This window comes from Hippocampus bargibanti, linkage group LG06, assembly GCF_051943395.1.
Source record: "Hippocampus bargibanti isolate YZ-2025 linkage group LG06, ASM5194339v1, whole genome shotgun sequence".
NCBI lineage: Eukaryota > Metazoa > Chordata > Actinopteri > Syngnathiformes > Syngnathidae > Hippocampus > Hippocampus bargibanti.
This window is the reverse complement of record NC_142739.1, coordinates 501,951-524,018: the sequence shown is the minus strand read 5'-3', so window position 1 is coordinate 524,018 and position 22,068 is coordinate 501,951. Positions and strand designations below refer to the sequence as shown.

General features: G+C 42.3%; 1 long non-coding RNA gene across 1 annotated transcript in view; it reads left to right on the top strand.

The window, feature by feature from the left end:
* LOC148896128 (uncharacterized) overlaps positions 1 to 22,068 on the top strand; it is a 70,668-nt gene that overhangs the window by 4,157 nt on the left and 44,443 nt on the right. The window lies entirely within an intron of this gene.

Genomic DNA, 22,068 nt, shown 5'->3' with positions numbered 1-22,068 from the left:
GTTATGAAGCTAGTGCGAAGATAGCTTACAGTTAAAGAATGTGCCGAAAATATCATTATGTGGTCAAGTTAGAAAGTCAAAAGTGTTCATTCATGATCCAATTTGTCTGTGTAAGCTCTCAGTCATACAGGAGTGGTCCATCGATGAAAAGGTTTTTTTCAGCCGTCATCTGTACTTCTTTGAAGGTGTCGGACGTTTCGCTTCTTATCAGAATCAGAATCTTTATTGCCAAGTGTGTAGAACACACAAGGAATTTGTTCCCGGTCGAACACGCTGCACTAGTATCATCATCAAAAAATTGCAGAGAGGCACTATACAGTTCCATTTGGGTTATAATGTTATAATTGCGACGTGGGAAGAAGCTGTTTAAATGTCTGCTGGATTTGGTGCGCGTGGATCGGTAGCGCCTGCCTGAGGGGAGTAGCTGGAAAAGGTGGTGGGCAGGGTGCGCAGGGTCCAGTAGGATTTTCCGCGCCCCGTACGGGACTCGAAGTGGATGCAGGTGACATCGAGGAGCTTGTTGCCGACCAGAATGAGGTCATCAACACAGAGGATTTGATTTGCCTTCACGAGGACAAGCAGAAGGAAGCCATCCAGGAGTTGATGTGCAGGCTTTTATTGAACAGTTCCATCCAGAAAAGGCGATGAGAATCATCAACATCATGAATGATGCCTCAGTTGCAGTGCAGTGTTTCTTTCATTACAATACAATAGCACATTTATTATGCATAGAAAACGGTATATTGTGTGTAGTTTTAAGGCTTATTTAGTTGAAAATTATATTTTATGGAAACCTGGGACCGGATTATTCTCATTTTAATGGTTTCCTATGGGAAACATTTTTTGGGATACACACTTTTCGCCTTACACACTCTGTCAGGGAAGCAATTAAGTTCGTAAACCAAGGTCTCACTGTACATTCTCTGTTGGGCCTTTTTCAGGATAGAGTTGGTGTTGACCTCCCACTTCATGTCCTGGGAGACTGTGATTCCCAGGAACTTGAAGGTCTCAACGGTTGACACCAGGCAGTTGGATAGTGTGAGGGGTAGCTGTGGTGATGGATGTTTCCTGAAGTCCACCATCATCTCAACTGTCTTGAGCGTGTTCAGCTCCAGGTTGTGACGGCTGCACCGGAGCTCCAGCTGCTCCACTTGTTGTCGGTACGCAGACTCGTCGCCGTCTTTGATGAGACCGATGACCGTGGTGTCGTCTGCGAACTTTATGAATTTGACAGCTGGGTGCGTTGAGGTGCAGTCGTTCGTGTAGAGAGAGAAGAGCAATGGAGAGAGGACGCATCCCTGCGGGGCTCCAGTGCTCGTAGTTTGTGTCGAGGATGATTTTTTCCCAGTCTGACCTGTTGTGTCCGTCCTGTCAGGAAGCTAAGGATGGTGGTGGGCTGATGGAGAACAATAATTTATCATGTTTAAAAGTGCCGTGCTTTGCTGACCAACTAAACAATGGGCCTACAGTCAAAGTGCAGATGGCCACAGTAAATCTGAATGAAACAGACACGGCAAGGTGAACTGTCGTCTCCATCTAGATTCTAGAAGGTCCGGCCTTGCACAGAATTTAGGGCTTGAGATACTCCTTTTCCACCAAAGTTATTTACGGCTTAAACATCCTGCACAAGCGCCAGATTACAAACTTATCAGTTCTTGGAAAAGACAACCAATTAAATTGTCTTATGTTTTACTGCTTGCAGCTGTTGGTGCTCAGAACGCCCAGAGGCGTGGCATTATAATCAAGAAAACTGTGTTTTACTAATATATCACTGTAATTTGCATATACTCTCAATAAATAGCTTGGCAGAGGGGCGCACAATTCAGACGTATGTCATCTGATGACTGCGTCTCCTGCCGGCAGTGGGGACAATCTTTCTGGTTCTGAGTCTCTGTCCACGGTGTCTGTCTGTCATATCTCTGACATGGGCATACGAGGGAAATGGGGGCGTCCTTTTCAAATCGGCAAAATAATTTATTTAGCTCATCAGCCATACCATTGTTGTACACTGCTTGGGGGGAAGGTAAACGATAATTTGTTATTGCTTTCAGGCCATTCCACACCGATGCAGAGTCGTTAGCGGAGAACTGTTTGTTAAGCCTCTCCGCATAACGTTTCTTTGCGATGTTAATTTCCTTCGTCAGTCTGTTTCGGGCGAGTTTGTAAACTGCTCGATCGCCGCTTTTAAATGCGGACTCTTTCTCTTTCCTAAACTGCCTGAGTTTGGGAGTGAACCATGGCTTGTTGTTGAATGAGCGGAAGGACTTTTGTTGGTACACACATGTCCTCACAGAAACTGATGTATGATGTTACAGTGTCTGTGTATTCATCCAATGTGCCCGCTTTAAAGTTTCAAAGACGCTCAATCAGTGCAGTCTAAGCATTCTTGTAGCGATAACTTTGCTTCATCTGTCCATGTTTTAACAGTCTTGACTACCGGTTTTACACATTTGAGTTTCTGTCTGTATGTGGGAATTAAGTGAATTAAATAGTGGTCAGAAAGACCCAATGCTGCATTTGCCACAGATCGGTATGCCCCTTTGAGTGCTGTGTAACAATGATCGAGAATGCTTTCTTCTCTGGTGAAACAGTCAATTATATTATATTTGGGGAGTTCACGGTTTAGACGTGTTTGATTAAAATCGCCCAAAATGATCATGGGTGACTGGATATTTTAATTTGAGTTTGTTTACATGGTCCACTGGCGTTTGTATACACGCGTTAGCATTAGCTTGTGGCGCAATGTACGCAGTGACGAGAATAAAGGAGGCGAACTCACGTGGTGAGGAGAATGGCTTGCAGTTGAGAGACAGCAATTCCAAGCCAGGGCTGCAGTTGTCATGATCTGGTTGGCGACCAACGGGTGGCGCTGTCGGCCCCGCCTGCACCTGTACAGGTGCTGGTCGTCCCGAACAGTGGCGGACTGCCACGTTCGGATTCGCGACCAACGGGTAGCGACGTCAGACCTGCCTGCAACCTCACAGGTGCTGGTCGTTTTAATCAGTGACACTTAAAAGGACTCCCGGCACGACCATCCGGTGTCGGTTCATTGTTTTTTGCATGCTTTGTCTGCAAATGCATGCATTGTATGCTGTGCATGTGTTTGTTTAACCTTGGCGGACTTTTACACTTGGTTTTCTTTTGATACTTTTTTCTGTTCAGATCATTTTGATGTTTTACATTTTGTTCCCGCTGACCTTTACTTTAATACAATTTGTCAAACAACCTCCTGCTCCCTCCTGCCTGCTTTTTGGGATCCGCACCCGCCATCACCACCTTGCAAACCGTGACAGCAGTGTGCGTCGAGCATCGTGACACCGGTGCACCATTCTTCGTTGATGTAGAAGCATATTCCACCACCTTTGGATTTCCCCGATTGCTCCGTGTCACGGTCGGCCCGAAGGAGACGGAAGCCGGGTAGGTGTAGCGCGAAATCCGGGTGGCGGTCACTGAGCCAGGTCTCAGTGAAGCAGAGCACAGCAGAACGTGCAAACATTTTATTGGTTTTTGTGAGAAGTTCGTCCATCTTGTTTGGTAGTGAGCGTAGATTAGCGAGGTGGATCGATGGGAGAATGGATGGGTTCGAAATCCACGCTGCCATAGTTGACGAGCACGCCGGCTCGCTTCCCCCTCCTACGTCGGCGTCTCTAAGCTCCGTACAGAGCTGCTACGCCGCTCGTGAGCAACCCCGAAAAACCTTGTGGATTTTGCTGTGTCGGTGAAAATATGCTCAGCGACTCTTCCCTTGTGTAACTAAGTCGCGTAGGGTCGCAAAAAACAAATGAAAATGACAGAACTAGGAACAATACTAGGGAGCGCGTGACCGAGGCTGCCATTCGCGGCGCCATCTTGTCCATCCAAGAGGCTTTGTCAGCTAACTAAAATTTTCTGGTAGCTCTGGCCCTATATATATATGTCAGGGGTCGGGAACCATATATGGCTCTTTTGATGATTGCATATGGCTCGCCGATAAAACTAAATACATATTCTCGTTTTTTTTTTTTCGCCGTTCATTTTCTGTTGGGGCTGCAGTTGGCCGAAAGCGCCATTTTGATTGGATGCCACTGGCCGTCATGTTGAAACAGGTAAACACCCCTTTAAATGAGCCCAATGAGTGCACTTCAGCCGGAATGAACTGGAGCGTTCGCCTTTGAGGAGAGAAAATGTTCTGATTCTAATTTGCAAGGAAACAATACCATCGATGAAACAGTCTGATACAGTTTCATACTGCGAGAAGTATATTGTAGATAGCAAGTGTGGATGCTTATGAGCCGTGTGCAGGCGAGCTAGCAGTAACTTCGCCTACGGACCGGCAAGTTGAATTTCATTCTGATCGTTTGCCTGGATTTTTACCAATCACGAGGAACGGAAAACCATTCATGTTAACGGTGAGTACTAGCACAAAGTTATTTTAAATAATATATTCTGATATTTTTGGTGAAAAGTGGCCACACGAAGAAACCTTTTCATCCATAATCCAATTGTGTGCTCCGTCCAGTCGTCTGGATGTATGCGTCACATGGCTCATTGTGAAAAAGCCTCACCCAATGTCTGTTTTTCATTCTTATTTGTGATACGTACAGTCTGCGTGCGTGTTCACCCTTTTACACCCAATTAGCAGCTTCTCACCTCTTGAGACAGCAAGAGAGATTCGAAAGGGCTTGTCGACCTTCACCTGAACCCGCTCCGACGCATTGGAACACAGCACTCAACAGCACTGTTCTTCCACTCAGACACATATAGACCCTGATCGGAAGCCAGTTTTGGATAATGCCGCCTTGTCTGTCTCCGAGCCCATGTGACACTCAAATTGGACTGCATTGTGTTGCTGCCGAGAAGGCGCGAGACAGGCAAAGACGAGTGCCAGTCTGCGCCAAAGTGTGTGCCTTTGTCTAGCTGATGTACAGGCACACTCTGTCTCGTTAGTTTTCAGACACCAACAATTTCTAATTAGATTTTTCTTTAGGTGAAAATCACTACAAGAACATTAGAGCATAAGCAGTGTTATAGTACATGATTATTCAGAATTAAAACAATGCCTTCATTTGACTCAATGACATCATTGATGGTGGAACGATTCAGTCACCAGAGGTCAGCTAGGTTGATTTTCGATCAGTGTCAGTGTCATTGAGGTTGAAAATGAGGGCTCTCACTCGAATATTTGTAGAATTGATTATCCTATTGAATTATCTGTTAAAATGTGATTTTTCATTAAAGTGCATTACAAAACTATTTCCTCCTGTTATTTGTGAATAACCAAATATTGTTTTTTATGTGGAAGTTTTTTTGTGATTAAAAACCAAAACTGCAAAACAACAATTAAGCAACATCACCCATGAGGCACTGATGCTAAAGTCACCAACCTTTTTCCCACTGTTTCCGTTGCTTGTTCAATCGTTGGTTTCCAAAGTTGTTTCGAAATGCCTTTATCTTCACCAAACATGAAACATTATGTCTGTTTAATGGAGGGCAACAGAAACTGGAATAGAATTACTTTTGAGATGCTGACATCCTGAACTGTTTGCCCGCCATCCGCAGGGCACGCACAGACTTGCAATTACACCTAAGGACAATTTGAAGTGCTTTTGGGAATATGCAAGGGAGTAGCATATTTTCCGAGTACCATATTTTCTGGAGTATAAGGCGCACTGGAGTTGTTGTGTGTAGTTTTAAGTAGTTGAAAATTATATTTTATGGAGACCTGGGAACAGATTATTCTCATTTTAATGGTTTCCTATGGGAATTTTTTTTTGAGATACACACTTTTCGCCTTACACACTCTGTCTGGCTCTTTATTTGTAGAATGGTCGTAGAAAGTTACTCTCAGGGAAGTGACACACAGCGTGAGAGATGTGTCAGGCTGAGATTCACATGACAGCCGCGGTGTGCACATGTGACGCTACAAACGCACACCTCGTTCGTATTTCTCAATGATCTTCTTCTCCTCGACGGTGATTATTAGGGGATCATCTTGCATTCATTTCCTAAGAGTAAAATTATCTGCAAAAAGCTCCTCGGAGGCGATTGACGTGTGAATTCAGAGAGAGGGGGTGTTGAAAGGTGCGCCGGCTGGAGCGCTGTTCGGTCGTGTGCTTCCGCCGAAGATCTTCGGGATCACTCCGCCAGATCCAAAGATCACTCCGCCAGCCGTGGTGGGTGTGTATCGCGAAACGTAGTGCGTATTCCAAGGTTTAATTTTCATAAATTTGATGTTTGTAACCCGAAAAGTTCGTAAGGTAAGGTGTTCGTAAGCTGAGGTCTCACTGTATAAATATACAAACATTTTCCAAATACAAGGCATGCCACATTATAAGGTACGACAGTAGAGGCTGGAGTTACGCACGACTGCCTCTATGGGGTAAAATGGAGTCGTGGCTGCTGATAGTAATTTCAAGACCTGTTGTGGCTCCATATTACTTCACATATGAGGTGCACCTGCGTATAAGGGGCAGGGTCATATTTTGATGAAAATGAAGGCTTTAAGGTGCGCCTTATACACTGGAAAATATGGTACTCACGGGTGGGGCTGTAGCTGTGGCGGTGGAGCGGATGGGGATTCCACAGCCGATATTGAACCCTGCACCTCAGCACTTTGAGGCAGACATGCTCAGAAAATTATTGAAAATAGGTGGTTTTGTAACAATACAAAATATGTCCCAGGGTCACTGATGTTGACAATGACTCGACTTTAATGAGAGGTTTGCCCCAGGTGCTCTTACTATGGGAGAAAAAGCTAGCTGTCTAATTCGCTGTGTTCGTCTTTATAGCACGTTTGATTTTGCCAGATATCTTAACTCTAACTTGTAAGTGTGTACGTTTGTTTGTATATGCCTTAATATTTAACGTGAGGGTTTACCATGTCTCCAAGTGAGAAGAAGGTGTGCAGAAAATGGATGTTTGTCGTGAGGCAGCCTTTTTGACTCACTTGCCTGCATTGTATCACGTTCAACTGGCCATTGTGGTGCAATCCAGTACAATTTCGAACATAAAATCCATCCAAAATATCTAATCTTCAAAAATGGATACTCATAGAAGCGATGTGAATTCTGCAGATGCTTAATTTGCATGACAAAGAAATGAATGCAATTGAACGTGACTGGTGTTCTTAAAGGAGTCTGTATTGAATGTGTTGTCCCTCATTTATTTTTTCTCTTTGAAAGCCTTGATTGCAAATCTGTGAAGGTTACACACAGTCTAAAAAGGGAAGTGCTTTCATCAGAACATTTGGCCAAAATGTTAAGGTTCTCTTCAGAAGAGCTGTCTAAATAAGGGTGTGATGCAAAATATTACATTTAGATATCATTACCAACCCGGAATGTCAAGGACAGACAAGGTGGATCCCACACTACAGGGTGTGATAACAAAAAAAAAAATCTATCATCCATCCATCCATCCATCCATCCATCCATCCATCCATCCATCCATCCATCCATCCATCCATCCATCCATCCATCCATCCATCCATCCATCCATCCATCCCTCCATCCATCCAAACCCGCCCACCTACCCACGTACCTGGATATTGTTGGGGTCAAATTCACTCTTTAAATGCAAAAACTAATGCATCCTCTACTGGTAGCTGAACATGGTGGTGATGTGGCACGTGCACACAACGTGACAGAAGGGCGATGGGGGAAATGGTAACATCAAGGTGAACTGACAGAGCACTTATCCTTCTTTTTATTTCATTAAGACGTCCATCAGAGATGATGTCACGTCATTGTGCCGTGTAATAAATGAACTGTGCAGTTCAATTTCATGTGTAATAGTGTATGCGGCATGTTAACAATTTCCAGGTCAAGGGGCCATATTCATATTCTAAATATTTGTTTGAATATCACGTTCTGCTTCAAAACCATAATTTGGTGAAATGTTTTGTCCTTTAGAAGTCATGAAAATAAAACCTATTATTCGAGAAAAGAAAGGACTGATATTGATTGTTTTATGACAGTGTTTTGGTTTTGCAGACAATTTCGAATAAGAATTCTTACTTCATGAGGAAATAAATTAAATCAATTTCAATCAAAGGCAATCAATCAATGACAATCAATCAAAGGCGAAATCGAGATTTGCTCTCTGCAGAATCAACACATCTTCTCTGCAGAACTCTGGGGGACTACTTTGCGTTTCTGTTGACTCCTTTGAAGCACAAAAATAAACCTAGAGTTAAAACTTCCTGGATTTTAGAATACAGCGATACCTCAGTTTACGAAATTAATTGGTTCCCAGAAAGTGTGTGTAAGGCGAAAAGTTCTTCTGCCAAACATTTATTTCCCATAAGAAACCATTAAAAATGAGAAGAATACGTTTCCAGGTCCCCATAAAACCTAATTTTCTACTAAATAGGCCTTAAAACTACACAAAATATACCTTATTTTATGGATAATAAATGTGCTATTGGATTGTAATTAAAGTCATAGACTGTACTGTCTAATAAAGTCGTTTTATTGACCTTTGTGATGGTCGTTGATGGCTTGATGGAATGGAGTGGGAGGAGGAGGGAGGGACGGAAGGACTGCTTGGAAGGAGAGTCATAAGGACTGTCCCCTGCTAGCTGCTTTTCATGAATCCAAATCAACAGAAGTTTTTCAACCTCTTCTATGTCTAAGTCACACAAACGCACACCTTGTTCGTGTTTTTCAATGATCTCCTTCTTCTGCTCGACCGTCATTTTCTTTTGTGGCCTCTTCGTGCCCGTGGTGGGGTCTTTTTCAGTCCCAAAAAAGCAAAAGTATCCACTCGACGTCTGCACAGAGTGCACTGAAAGAAAGTGGGTGTGGCCACAGTGTTCGACCGTGCGGTTTGTTGTTCTTCTGCCGAAAACGAATCCGCCACCCATTGTGGCGCTCCGTGTCTTTCCCGAAAACTAGTTTGTATGCCAAGATTATATTCTCTAATTTAATGTTTATAAGGTGAAAAGTTCGTGAGCTAAAGCGTTCGTAAGCCGAGGTATCACTGTCTTAAAAAAATATATATATTCATGTTTTTTTTGCGATTATATTTTGACGATTGTGTATTTTTACAAACCCCAAATACAGCAGAAGAAATCGCGTTTGTCTATGCACATACAAAAAAAGGTTGTAGATCCTTAAATTGCACATTAACAACAGGACAACGCTGCTTTCCAAATTTGACCTACGACATTGAGCTTTTGAAAAGCCTAACGCTTGCTGCAAGGACTTTATTGCCACTCCCACTTCAGATTTTCTTTCCACCTTAACATAAAACAGAATTACGTGTGTATTTAAAACATTCACATAAGTATGTGCCCACAGTGAAACGTGCTTAGCATCTCGTCATGATGTTTTAACTCTTATAGCAATTTATACCACAGGACAAATGTAAGACACAGCAACATTGTGGTTATTCCCTTGTCTTCATCTTGGCCAGAGCACCTGTTTCATGAAACAGCGCAAGAAATACATCCTGGTAAAACTTGCTGATTTATTGTGTCTTCCTGTACTTATTCTCAACTCATCTGTGAGAATCCAATGAAACAATGTAGACTGCCAACATAAAGCACAAGATTTAATGCACATGGCTGACACACGAGGCACCCTTTATGGGTCTCTCACGTGTGTGTGTGTGTGTGTGTGTGAAATCAGTTGCCGAAAACGGGGGTGCTTTCTGGCTTTGCCCTCTGCATTATTGATGTAGTCTGTGACGATGTGCTGTGCAGGCCATACTTGAATACGTGAGAAATAGGAAGGTACCGTGAACTCCTGCTGAACTTGCAGAGAATTTAACCAGTCACAGCAAGGGAGTTGCAGTCTCGCACTGGCCGTGTATGGCTGGCAGTTTCTTCCCCCTATGGCAGAGAGGTGGCTGAATTCAAGTGACATGATGTTGCATTTTAATGAGAGCGGGTGCCGGGGCAGACGCAAATGATTAAGATTGGCTCATGATTTGGAAATGGTTGAAGTCAATCTGCCTTGGCAAGAACCACACTTTTGTCCTGGCCTTCAGAAGTGCTGCATCTGAATCAATCCAGACTGAAAAAAACCTTGTGAACAAGCACTCAACTTACAAATGCAAGTTAACACATCACATGTTCCCTGTCTTGGTTCATCATTTGCTGCTGTTTTTTGTTTTTGTACTTCAAGATGCCGCAAGAGTGGCTACCTTTGCAGCAGCTCCTGTATTTTCTTTTTCTACTTCTTTCTTTCCTTTCCTCTTCCTTTCATAACTGTGCTGCTGTGAAATGTATATTTCTCCACTGCAAGACGAATAAAGGTACATCCAATCCAAATGAAGTTCCTTTTCTTGGATTCCCATACATATGGTGTTTAATTCTAGGGAAATTGTCTTCTTCTTCTTCTTCTTCTTATTTAAATGTTAATATTTGTGATTGTGTTTTATTTATTATAGTACCGAGTAGTACCTGCTTGTCTGTGACTGTAAAGTGTCCTCGAGAGCTTTGAAAGGTGCTTAAAATGTAATGTATTATTAACATTATTATTATTAAGTGTATAAATTGTACTACGAAAATGATCCCAGACACACCAGGTTTTGATTTTTAACATCCCTGGGGGCTTTTCATACATATTGCATCAGCACGTTTTGTTTTGGTTCAACCACAAGCCAAAGTAAAGCTGCAGACTGTATTTATTTTTGTGCGGTTTTGTTTTTGTTTTTTTTTTTTTTTTTGCTGAGGAGCTACAAATGAAACCGTGTGACATCTTTTCGGCACAGCAAATTAAAATTCAGTCAACTCTGCTGCCCTTCACCACGACACACACAAACGCACACAACACACACGCTGTTCACTTCCATATCACCGCTGCCACTCGTCACCGCTGCCACTACTCGTAGCATACATGCATACATCAGTGGCGTACAACACACTCTGTCATGTGTGAAATGGGCTGAGGTTGATCCCTGCCCTGAGAGAGGAGCGTGGAGACACAAGTGTTTTAAATGTAGTACTTTAAAGGGCCAGGGAGGAGTAGAAGGAGAAGGAAAAAACGATTGTAAAAGAACCATGAGGAGTTTGGCAAGAGGATGGAATGACAGGGTTGGGGAAAATTGCATTGACGCGTTTCTCCGCGGAATAAATGAGAGTGAAGAATGAGAGTGGGCAGCGCCGGGAAGATGAAAGTAAGAGGTGATTTTGAAGAGTAGGCCCTGAATACAACGGCTTGGAGAGGCAGACAGAATTTGGTAAAACATGACAGTTTTTTTAAACGACATATTTTTTATTTACACTTCAATACGGATTAGCTTCCAACTTCCAAATGGTTTACACTAGGGATGGATGTCCCGATTACAGTTTTCTTTGCACCCGAGTCCACATAAAGCCACTTGGTGATTTTTTTTTTTTAAGACTTTCTCTTCGGTCTTTTCCGATAACATCAGGAACCTTCATTCAGCCACGTCCGTACATTTTCGTCTGCAGGCAAGGATTCAGCTTCGAAGCACAAAGCCAAAAGTTACACAGACCAGCCGTATCATTCAGGCTTCTTTCAGCAACATCCAAATCGATCATATTTTTCTTGGGACTGGCACTGTTTTGGATACTGACACTGCCTCTGTATGTGTGTATTAATTAATTGAACACTATTATTATTATTATTATTATTAGGGGTGTGGTTAGAATTTTACACACACAATAAAGATCTTTATGGTCTCATGTTAGATTGGTCAAAATGAGTCTGTGACATCGGTGAAGCAAATGTTTTGTTAAATGATAGGATCAGTTTCACTACTTTTTATTCAACTAACCATGCACATAACTCAAAATCACACAAATTCTGTTGCAGATTTCTCAACATTTCCAAAACTCAGTGACAACAGAACATTGAAACAAAGCATATTTCAGTGCTTGCCTCTTCCCTGCTTTGTCGGCAAGCTGACATTGAAAAAGTCAGCCAAAATTGGGTCAAGTGAGACGATTGTTTTTGGGGTTTAAATTATAGTGCTGACATATATTTTACACAAAGACCTATTTTCTAAATGCTCATCAAGGTGACAGCTTGTCAAATAGTGACCGCCACTATCCCCAGGGGAGTGCGGGGCTCTGTCAAGGTGAGAACATCCTTTTAACATCTTTATCTAAATTTGACCTCAACTCAGCCTGAACCTACTTAATAACACTCCATGATTTGATCCATGAACCCTCAGCTGGGTTGCATGCGTGCTGAATGATGGCTTGAAAATGATGATTCTCTCTGTTTAATGGCTCTTGTCGGTGTTAGAAGATGGTAATGAGATCAGCAGGAAGCAAGATGTTGAACAAAACAGATTCATTTAATCTTGTAGACAGCAGAGACATTGGTCAGTCGGTTGAGGAGGCCAGAGAGAAGAAGCAGCCCTCCCCACCCAGCTTATATACGGCGGGAGGATGACATCGCTTCAAACACGCCTATCAGCTACGAGGTAGAAGGCTGAAACTTGATAGCAGACTGAAATAAGAATGGTTGACTAACAATGCACACTCCAAATATGTAAGGTTGTAAGATAAACTACACACACACACACACACACACACACACATATATATATATATAGTAACAACTTAGACTATCTAGACAAATCAGAATCAGAAAACCTTTATTCGTCCCACAAGGGGAAATTTGCAAATGAGTAGAAAATAACTAACATTGTATGTTTAAGGATGTAAAATTGTTCTATAATAATTAACATTGAATCCTATCCTAAATGTGTTTGAGCGGTTGGCGGGGTAAACCTGAACTTTTGTCTACTTGTACCTTATGTTAACGCTGTTATCTCATTCACTGCCAGACGATGTGCAAAAATGTGTCCACTCCAGTGCCAGGGTTTTTGTCATTTTCACTGAAGTTGCAGGACTTACAGAATATTGAGCTTTAGGACTACATAAACATTCAATGCAATGCATAAGAAACCTTAGACTCTCTTCTATAATCAGAAAATGAGTTAATTCCTAAGTTATATGGGTCTGGAGTTATCTGAGCTCGAAATGGGGGCGGTTGTACAAAAGGCAAATACCCCTCACCACGACAGTTCAACCACTGGGCAATCTTCACCTGCATTTGCTCCCTCGTAGGAGGGAAAATATTACCAGAGGTCTGACCAGCGCATTATTGGCACTCCTCTGAGAGAAACAACAAAACCAGAAGAAATTCGGGAATGGTGTTCCATGTCATGCTCTTCAATTCCCAAATGAATCCTGGAATGGCAGTGAATGAGTGAAATATAATCTATGTATGAAAATATGTGTTTGCCTGAACCAGGAGACAAAAGAAGATGGGTGCAGATCGAGGTCTTGTGGGCAAAAATCAAAGAAGGTAACATTTCAATAGCTGTGAAGTACATCCAGGTGGAAAAGATGTTGAACAGTTCAAATGGGACGAGAGCGACACACAGCGCATTCTGTCGCAACTTTGACTGACAGCAATAACCCACAGACTGATTGACGCCATTTCTGTCTGCCGGCTGTGTAAGTGGTTGACTTTGAGGGAGCAGCAGTGGCCCTTTGACATCGATATCCGTTCCATGATATACAGGATGGTGTAGTGTAGTGTAGTGTAAAAGTCTGTTTATTACACACCCAGCTCTAAGGTTGCTCCCCTCCCCCACAAGTATAACTTTACCAAAGTGTACTGAATGAATGGCATTGATGTGTGCACTGCCGAGAATGTTCGCTGATGAGGTGAAATGCATTTTATCACCGCAGTCTCCTGCTTCAAGCCACAAATAACCCATGAAGGACAAATACCTCTCTCCCCATCCTTCTTTGCTCTTGGACTGCTGCGCATATTCATAGGTGAAGGTAAAATGAACTGTGGGACTCTTAAGTCATAATGAGTCTGTCCAAGTGTCCTTCCCTTTCAAAAAGGTCATATATGATACAATTCTGAGGGAAACTGTCTGTCTGAGACAGCAGTGGCCCAATAAACCGCAATTCAGCCTTACAAAGAAGTAATATTTGTTGGCTGTGCTGCAATGCAGCATAGTCTTGTTCTCTCGGCTCCCTCTCTCCCTCTTTTGTCTTCCGCGCCGTGTCTCTCACCTTTATCTCCCTCCTATTACTGCTTTAGTTTTCTTGCTTCAGGGGTTCCAGTTGGAGAAATGATGAAGGCATTAACTGCGACCGGTTCTATTACGGTGTTTCTACAAACTACAATGTTGGGTCCATATCTAGAAAATTGCAAAGATAAGCTTGCGTGAAAAATGTGAAAGCTGAATTGCGCCTGTAAGAAATGTCTTGATCTACTTCTCATGCGAGACTTTGAGCGACCCTCATAATTACATGCCATCAACACAGAGAGAAGACTATCTATGGACACAAAATAATGTGCCTGACATATTCAAGACAATTGTCTAGAAGCCTGTATGGCTAAGTCACGAAATCATTACGGTTTCTGAAAATGTGATACCTGTACTTAGGTAACTCGTTGATGAGGTAGTGTGTGAGTGTGTGTGCGCGCGTGCGTGTGCGTGTGTGTGTGAGTGTGTGTTTGGGGTTATTTTATGATGTACCTCTTTGCAACAGTTAAAAAATGGCTCTGAGTCTCTGACGAGTTGGCCATCCCTGGACTAGCATGTGGCAGAATCCGATTGCAACAGGAAGCACAAGATTTCCGGTACACTTGTGACAGACCTGATTTGGAGGCACAAAACTTCTATGCCCCCCCCCCCCCCTTTTCAGTGGAAAACTAGACAGGTAGTTAACATTGGGTCTGAATATGGCTGCACTGTTTTAAACTTTGCACCAAAACAAAGCAGACCACATCCAATGTATACTCACGATGAATGGGTTATTGTGAAATACAGCGACATCTCGCCTTTTCATTTATTTCTGACTCACCCACAGATACAGTAGCTCCATTGAGTGCTGTGCCAGCACCCAGGGGGATCCCCGCTTTGTTGTAACTGACTCAAAGTCCAATATGCCCTGAGAAATTTCAACCATGGAGGAGAGATGTCATCCTCGCAAGTCAGAAAGGAACATTAATCACGCGTAACAATCTGATACAACCATTGTCTGGTGGTATCAATAACTTTTCCACTTTCGGTACAGTGATGCAAACATCTTTTTCATATGTTTTTCAATCATATCTAGATGAAGCATTAAAGTTTAATATGTTATTTATTCCAGGCTGTCTACTCTCGTCTGTCCTCTCAGTGTCCTCTGGGTAGGTGTCCTAACCTCTTTCTCTGTATACACTCCTGCACCTCCCCATTCCACCTCCAAGTCTCTTTATATACCTTTCTTCCACTCGATACACCAAGTACTTTCCGACCTGTGTCTCTGATTATGTTTGCTGTAGTTTGCCAGTCATCTGGAAGGACCTCTTGCCCACCCAGTGCTTGTCTTACCTCCTTCCTAAATGTCATGCAACACTCTTCCTTTTTCAACTTCCACCATTTTGTCCTCACTTCAGCCTTTGGTTTCTTCATCTTCCTCACTGCCAGCGTCATCCTACACACCACCAACCTATGCTGTCTGGCTACACTCTCACCAACCACTACTTTGCAGTCACTGATTTCCTTTAGATGGCGCCGTTGACACAAAATATAGTCTACCTGTGTACCTCTGCCTCCACTGTTGTAGGTCACCCAATGTTCCTGTCTCTTCTGAAAGAAAGTATTCACAATAGCCATTTCCATTCTCTTAGCAAAGTCAACCGCCATCTGTCCTTCGGCGTTCCTCATCTGGAGTCCAAACCTGCCCATCACCTCCTCATCATCTTTGTTTCCTGCGCCAACATGTCCATTGAAGTCTCCACCAATTACAACCCTCTCACTTCTCGGGATGTTCTGTATGACTTCATCAAAGTCCAACCAAAATGTCTCCTTCTCTCCAGCTCACATCCTACTTGTGGGGCATACCCACAAACAACATTGAACAACACACCTTCAATTTCTAGCTTCAGACTCATCATTCTATCTGATACTCTTTTTACTTCTAAGACATTCCTAACAAACTCCTCTTTTAAGATAACCCCAACTCCATTTCCCTTTTTGTCTTCACCGTGATAGAACAACTTAAACCCTGACCCTAAGCTTCTAGCCTTGCTCCCTTTCCACCTGGTCTCCTGGACACACAGTATGTCTACCTTCCTTCTCTGCATCATGTCAACCACCTCTCTACCTTTGCCCGTCATTGTTCCTACATTCAAAGTTCCTCCTCTTAGTTCTATACTCTTGGCGTTCCATTTCTCTCTTTTGCTCCGGGCACACCTCCCTCCTCTCCTTCTTATATATAATGGTAATGATAACGTAGTGAATGATGGGTCATGCCTGTGGATATTTTAGATAAACTGAAGGCATCTGATAACTCCTCCTGTTTTGTTTTTAATCCTCTGTGATAGTGATTGATTACTTGTGGAAATGGTTAGACTACTCACTTCCCTTTTCACAGTAAGTCGATAAGGACTAAGACATGATACCAAAGGCTTACAATTTCCAATTTGTCTACTTCATGAGTTGATTCATGTGGCAATATTCAACACACCCATTGTGTTCACTTCCAGTAGCCAAAGGTCCGTCATTGTCTATTTGAGTGTCCCCTGCCCACACCGTTGGCCACCTCAAGCTCATCGTGTCACTCTTTCTCAGTCCCTCTGTCTATCACTGTCACAATCCTCTGGCATTAGTCGCCCACATGTCTAGACTGACGAGAAAACTTTGGCTGGTAGTGCATGTTGTCTCTGTGGCATCGGCCACCTGCTACTCAGTATATGTTTGTTTCTGCTTCATTGAGGATTTAAGGTGTAGGTTTAAATTACCCCCCACCCCTTTTAGTTCCAGAGTGGGTTTGTATTGAATTTGTCTGAAGCTGACAGGTAGACCTGCTGTTTGTAATGATTCAGTAGATGAGGGGTGCCCAAAAATCAATTCCAGGCAAATGATCATCTGCGCCATTTATATTGCAGCGAGAGAAGTAAATTAAGATGTGTCAGTTGTTGATGTGCAGCATTAAACTGATGAAGAGCTTGTAACTGCGAAGGATCCCATCCCCACCCCCTCAAATGACATTTGGGATTTATCCTGTGCCCAAATCGAAACAGAAGCAAATGGCAAAATCTTAATTGATATCCATTATAGAATGCAACGAAGCCACCCGCAGTTGAGGTGACTGATAAAAATTGCGTATCCTTTTCCAAACAGCTCCTATCGATTCTTTGATGGAACCCAGATGGGTGATTTTGATTCTTGGATGTTAAATCGTTCCCAAAAAGTTCTAAATTGTAGTGCCACTTATTAGTTTTGTCTTTTAATTTGATACATGGACTACGCAAGGGTTTTGTGAAATGTGATGCTTCATCGCTTCTGTTATGAACATAAAAATCAAGAGTTTAATTGCTTTTTCTTTTGCGCGAGTCCACTGTAATAACACCAACCATCCACTGTGGCAAAAAGAACAGTGTCTCGTACCATGAAAACTAATGCAATAATATTCCCTCATATTTATAAATCAATAATATACAATAATCTCTTTTGACTACACATTCAATAAATAAAAATATAAACCAAATATTATATACCATGTGCACTCTGAACCCAGTCGTGGATCAAATGAAGTTATTAAAAGTCCATTCATTACACTTCTTACTGCTCTTGTCTCCTTCTCCAGCAATCTCAAGCAGAAGTCATTCTTTACTCAATCTTCTCAAAATAAACCATTTAATCAAGATTTAAAAGAAAACCATAGCCGTAGAGGTTTAAATCCAAATAAATACCCATTCATAAAATACTAGACTCAAAGATCGTTAATTTATGTTGTTGTGGCAACCAAACCGCAAAGCTGTGAGCCATAAAATAGTTTTCTCCTACTAAAAACATAAATCATATAGTACATATCTGCGGTGCCAGTCGTGCTGTTTTATCAATCAAAATTCAGTTTTTCATTTGGGCTTCTCTTGATCTTTAAAACTAACGTAAAAAAAAAAAAACGTTCTTGTGCAGAACGGTGTGATATGGGATTGACTGATGCAGATCCTGTGTGCACTCTGCCTCTCATTCAGGTCTCAAACTCTGGTCCTTGTCGGGCCGCTATTCAGCATGTTTTGGATGTTTCCCTCCTCCAACACACCTGATTCATAATGTCGGGATCATTATCACCATCCTGAAGAGCTTCCTGCTGAACTGATCATTTGAAAGAAATCTGTTGGAGGAGGGAACCATCTCATGTACGATCAGAGAAGGTACCACACTCCCTGAAATATTCATAAAAATAATTTGTTCCATTGTTTCAGGATACTTTATTCATGTTGCACTCTGCCCAATTAATCGCCTGCTGGTAAAAATGTTTTTCCGAGGAAAGCTTGTAGTGGGCTCTTCTCTTTTTAATTGAATGCTTCATTGTGTTGTTATCCCCACTACACTTTTAAAACGGATGAATTACAGACACATCTTGAATGAGATAATGAAACTTTCATCAATATTTTGGATTTTCTAATGCTGTTGTTTTAATTCTCTGTCATTTGTTTGTTACCATCTAAAAGCGTCCGTTTTTAACAAACCGCTGCAATTTGATCTTCATGCCTCCCCGGGTAACATCAGCTGGTGATGTTACTCCTTTCTGTTGAGCCAGCTGTTGGGATTCAACAAGAAAGAATTTGTACTTGCTAAGTGGTACAAGCCAAGTGGGGGGGGTGTTCCTTTACAGCTCTTCACAGTTAGTATTTACAGAATTGTTTTTTTGTTGTACAAAACCGATCTGGCTACGCTCTTATTGCAGTCACGGTGACACTCAAGCAGTCACATGCAGTCAGGGGAGGCCGTGCCTCACCTGTCATCATGGCAATATCAAATGAAAAAATGAATTAAACAGTTATATTTATTTAGTGAAGTTCTTTTCCATTTAACTTCACCATTTTTGGATTTTTTTTCAAAATCGCTGAATTTTCACATTTACTGTTCAAATACTAAGTAGAGACGAGCGGTGAGGCGGCAGCCGGCTGAGCCTCACCATGGATTGCGCAATCACTGTGCTTACTGTGCTGGCTTGCTCTGCAGTGAGACCGCATTGCTCTCCCTCTGCATATCGCTATTAAAGTGTTCAAACACTTTTAGAATGTGAACTAAATTTCTACAGTTTCGCTGGTGTATATAATGTACAGTCACTTGACATTATAAACACTGTACTACAGTGTTTATTTTATTTTATTTTTAAACAAGACACGTTAACTGTTGCCAATCAAATGGTAAATAAGCTACTCTGTAGAGTTCATGTTTGTAAATCTGACTGTGATGACGTCAGTGCCTTCACCAGCCATAAACCTCACCGCACGTCACTGCACTCAAGAATCGAAAAAAAGTTGAATGTCCCGAATCAGCTGAGCCATCCAGTGACCACTCATCCTCAGACTCATCGACAATTCCAAAGGCCAGGAACATCGTTGGTATGTACAAACCGACTATCAACACATCAAAGTTTGTTAATTCGAATGACTCACCAGGAATCTCATCAGGTCTAGATGTTGCTATGTGTTATGCTGGCAGAACAACGTACAGATTTTATACTCTGTGACAATTCGGTCAGTTTGCATGATGGTGGACATGTGTATTTGATCTGGGACAGTCACAACTGAGAGCTGAACACGCTCAAGACAGTAGAGATGATCGTGGACTTCAGGAAACATCCATCACCACAGCTACCCCTCACACTATCCAACTGCCTGGTGTCAACCGTTGAGACCTTCAAGTTTCTGGGAATCACAGTCTCCCAGGACGTGAAATGGGAGGTCAACACCAACTCTGTCCTGAGAAAGGCCCAACAGAGGATGTACTTCCTGAGGCTGCTAAAGAAGCATGACCAGCCACAAGAGGTGCTGCAACATTTCTACACGGCTGTCATCGAATCAATCCTGTGTTCTTCCATCACCGTTTGGTTTGGGGCCGCCACAACAATGGGCAAAATCCTCAAGGACTTGCATACTGCAAGAATCCAAACAAGGGCCCGTAAAATCCTACTGGATCCTCCGCACCCTGCCCACCACCTTTTACAGCTACTCCCCTCAGGCAGGCGCTACTGATCCCTGCGATGTTGATAAAGTATTCTTTTGAGAATTTGTTGAGTCTCCCCAATGTACTGCTCTTTACAATTTTCATTCTTACAAATGTATTGAATAAACTACATGACTTTGTTTGTCATTTGGCAGCCTATCTTTTGGATGCACTAATTTTTGCCTTAAAGTGTTTATCGTTTTGACTTTATTGATTTTATTTTAAGAATGTCTTCAACACATTTCTATACAAAAAACAGGACTATGCCTGCATGTTCATGAATATTACCTGAAGTGTCGTAAAGCAAGTGGTAGGCCACACCATCCAAATCTTGCAGTTCTGTATCCAACTTGTCAGACCAGCAGCCCCCCTTACGTTTTTTTCCTCACCTTTTTAAATCTTTGTCTTTTGGCCAATAAAGGTAGAATGTAGATGTGATCTGATTTGCCAAGTGATGAACAAGTGAGGGGTTATAGGCATCCTGGAAGCGGGAGATCAAATGATGAGAATTTCTCCCATGTTGGTCTGTGTGTGACAAATACTGGAAGTACTGTTTTCAGTCATACCTGGTTGAAATGGTAAAAAACAATGAAAGTTGAATTTGGTCACTTGTGTTCCATGTTACTGAAAGTCTCAGTGTGGGGTTTGCATGTTCTACCCAAGCCTGTGGAGGTTTTCTCCCACATTCCAAAAGCATGCATGACAGGCTGATTGAACACTCAAAATTGTCCCCCGGTCTGAATGTGAGCGTGGATGGTTGTGTGTTTCTGTGTGCCTTGCGATTGGCTGCTAACCAATTCAGGGTGTCCCCCGCCTACTGCCCAAAGACCGCTGGGACAGGCTCCAGCATCTCCTGTGATCTTTGTGAGAATAAGCAGATCGTAAAAAGAATATATACTGCACATATATACACTCACACACGCACTGACCATTTCCGGGTTTGTAATATTTGTCAAGGTTACTTTTCTTTTTCATCAACAGACAATGTGTATTAGGTTGAATTGATCTGATTAGATTAACACAATTAATCCGCGCACCAAATGGGTGAAATTAATTGTGATTAACACGGTAATTTGGCACCTCTAGTTAAAATAAGATAAGTACTCTAGGTCAAAGTAAATTCACTGGCGGAATACAGAACACAACTGTGCTCAGCTGTCTCACATGGAGACGGAGCTACAGCCAAACCCACATGGGGTTATACTGTAATTCAAAACCTGACGGGGTGCTCGTATTTTAAGCAGCATGGTGTTTCGTGTGTCGTCTTTATCGTAGTGGCTTGCACTGTGACCTTACAGAGCAGATGGAATGAGTGAGACGAGGGAATGAGAAAGAAAACTGCCTCGGAGAAAAGATGGAATGAATGGCCAGTGAAAAGTAAATGATATCATCTAAGACAAGAGAACTAATTTCTCTCGTCTGTTCAGAATTCACGACCATTAATAGAAGTGCCATAGTGGGGGTGGGGGGGGGGGACAACCTTGTAATGCAATGGAAAGGTAACCATGAGCGCATAAAGTTTTTATACGTGTTAATTTCTTTTGCGTCAACTATCAACATGTGCCAAGAAATGATTACTGTGGTTATCAGCAATACTCCGACTACCTATTAAGAATTTGCAAGCTGCATGAACAAAGATAAAGGTAAAATTGTCTTGGACTCATTCTACCCATGACACCACCTTTTCCAGCTCCTCCCCTCTGTAAGGTACTGAATGATGCACCGTGAACCCAGCAGACACTCTAATAGCTTCTTTGCTTTTCCTTGTCCTTAACCTTTTAAACTCTTCACTCATAATTTTATCGTGACACTTTTCCAATTACAAGAGCATTGCTCATTGTCGATCCCTTCACTTTGTATCATTTGCATAACTGTTTTTGAACAGCAATACCACACTTGGTGTCGGTTTCACACTTGTTGTTGGATAAGCACTACCTCATGACTGGACAATTGATTTTACTTTACCACTCTCTGTACTTTTCATGTTAATGACCAAAATAAACATTTTGTTGTCCTGACTTGTGACCTGTAGAACTAAAGTAGCTTTGACTACCGCAAACAAATTCATTGTTTGTTTTAACATCTGTGAATGGCTGACAACTACTTTGGGATGTACGCCTCCTACTGCCTCAA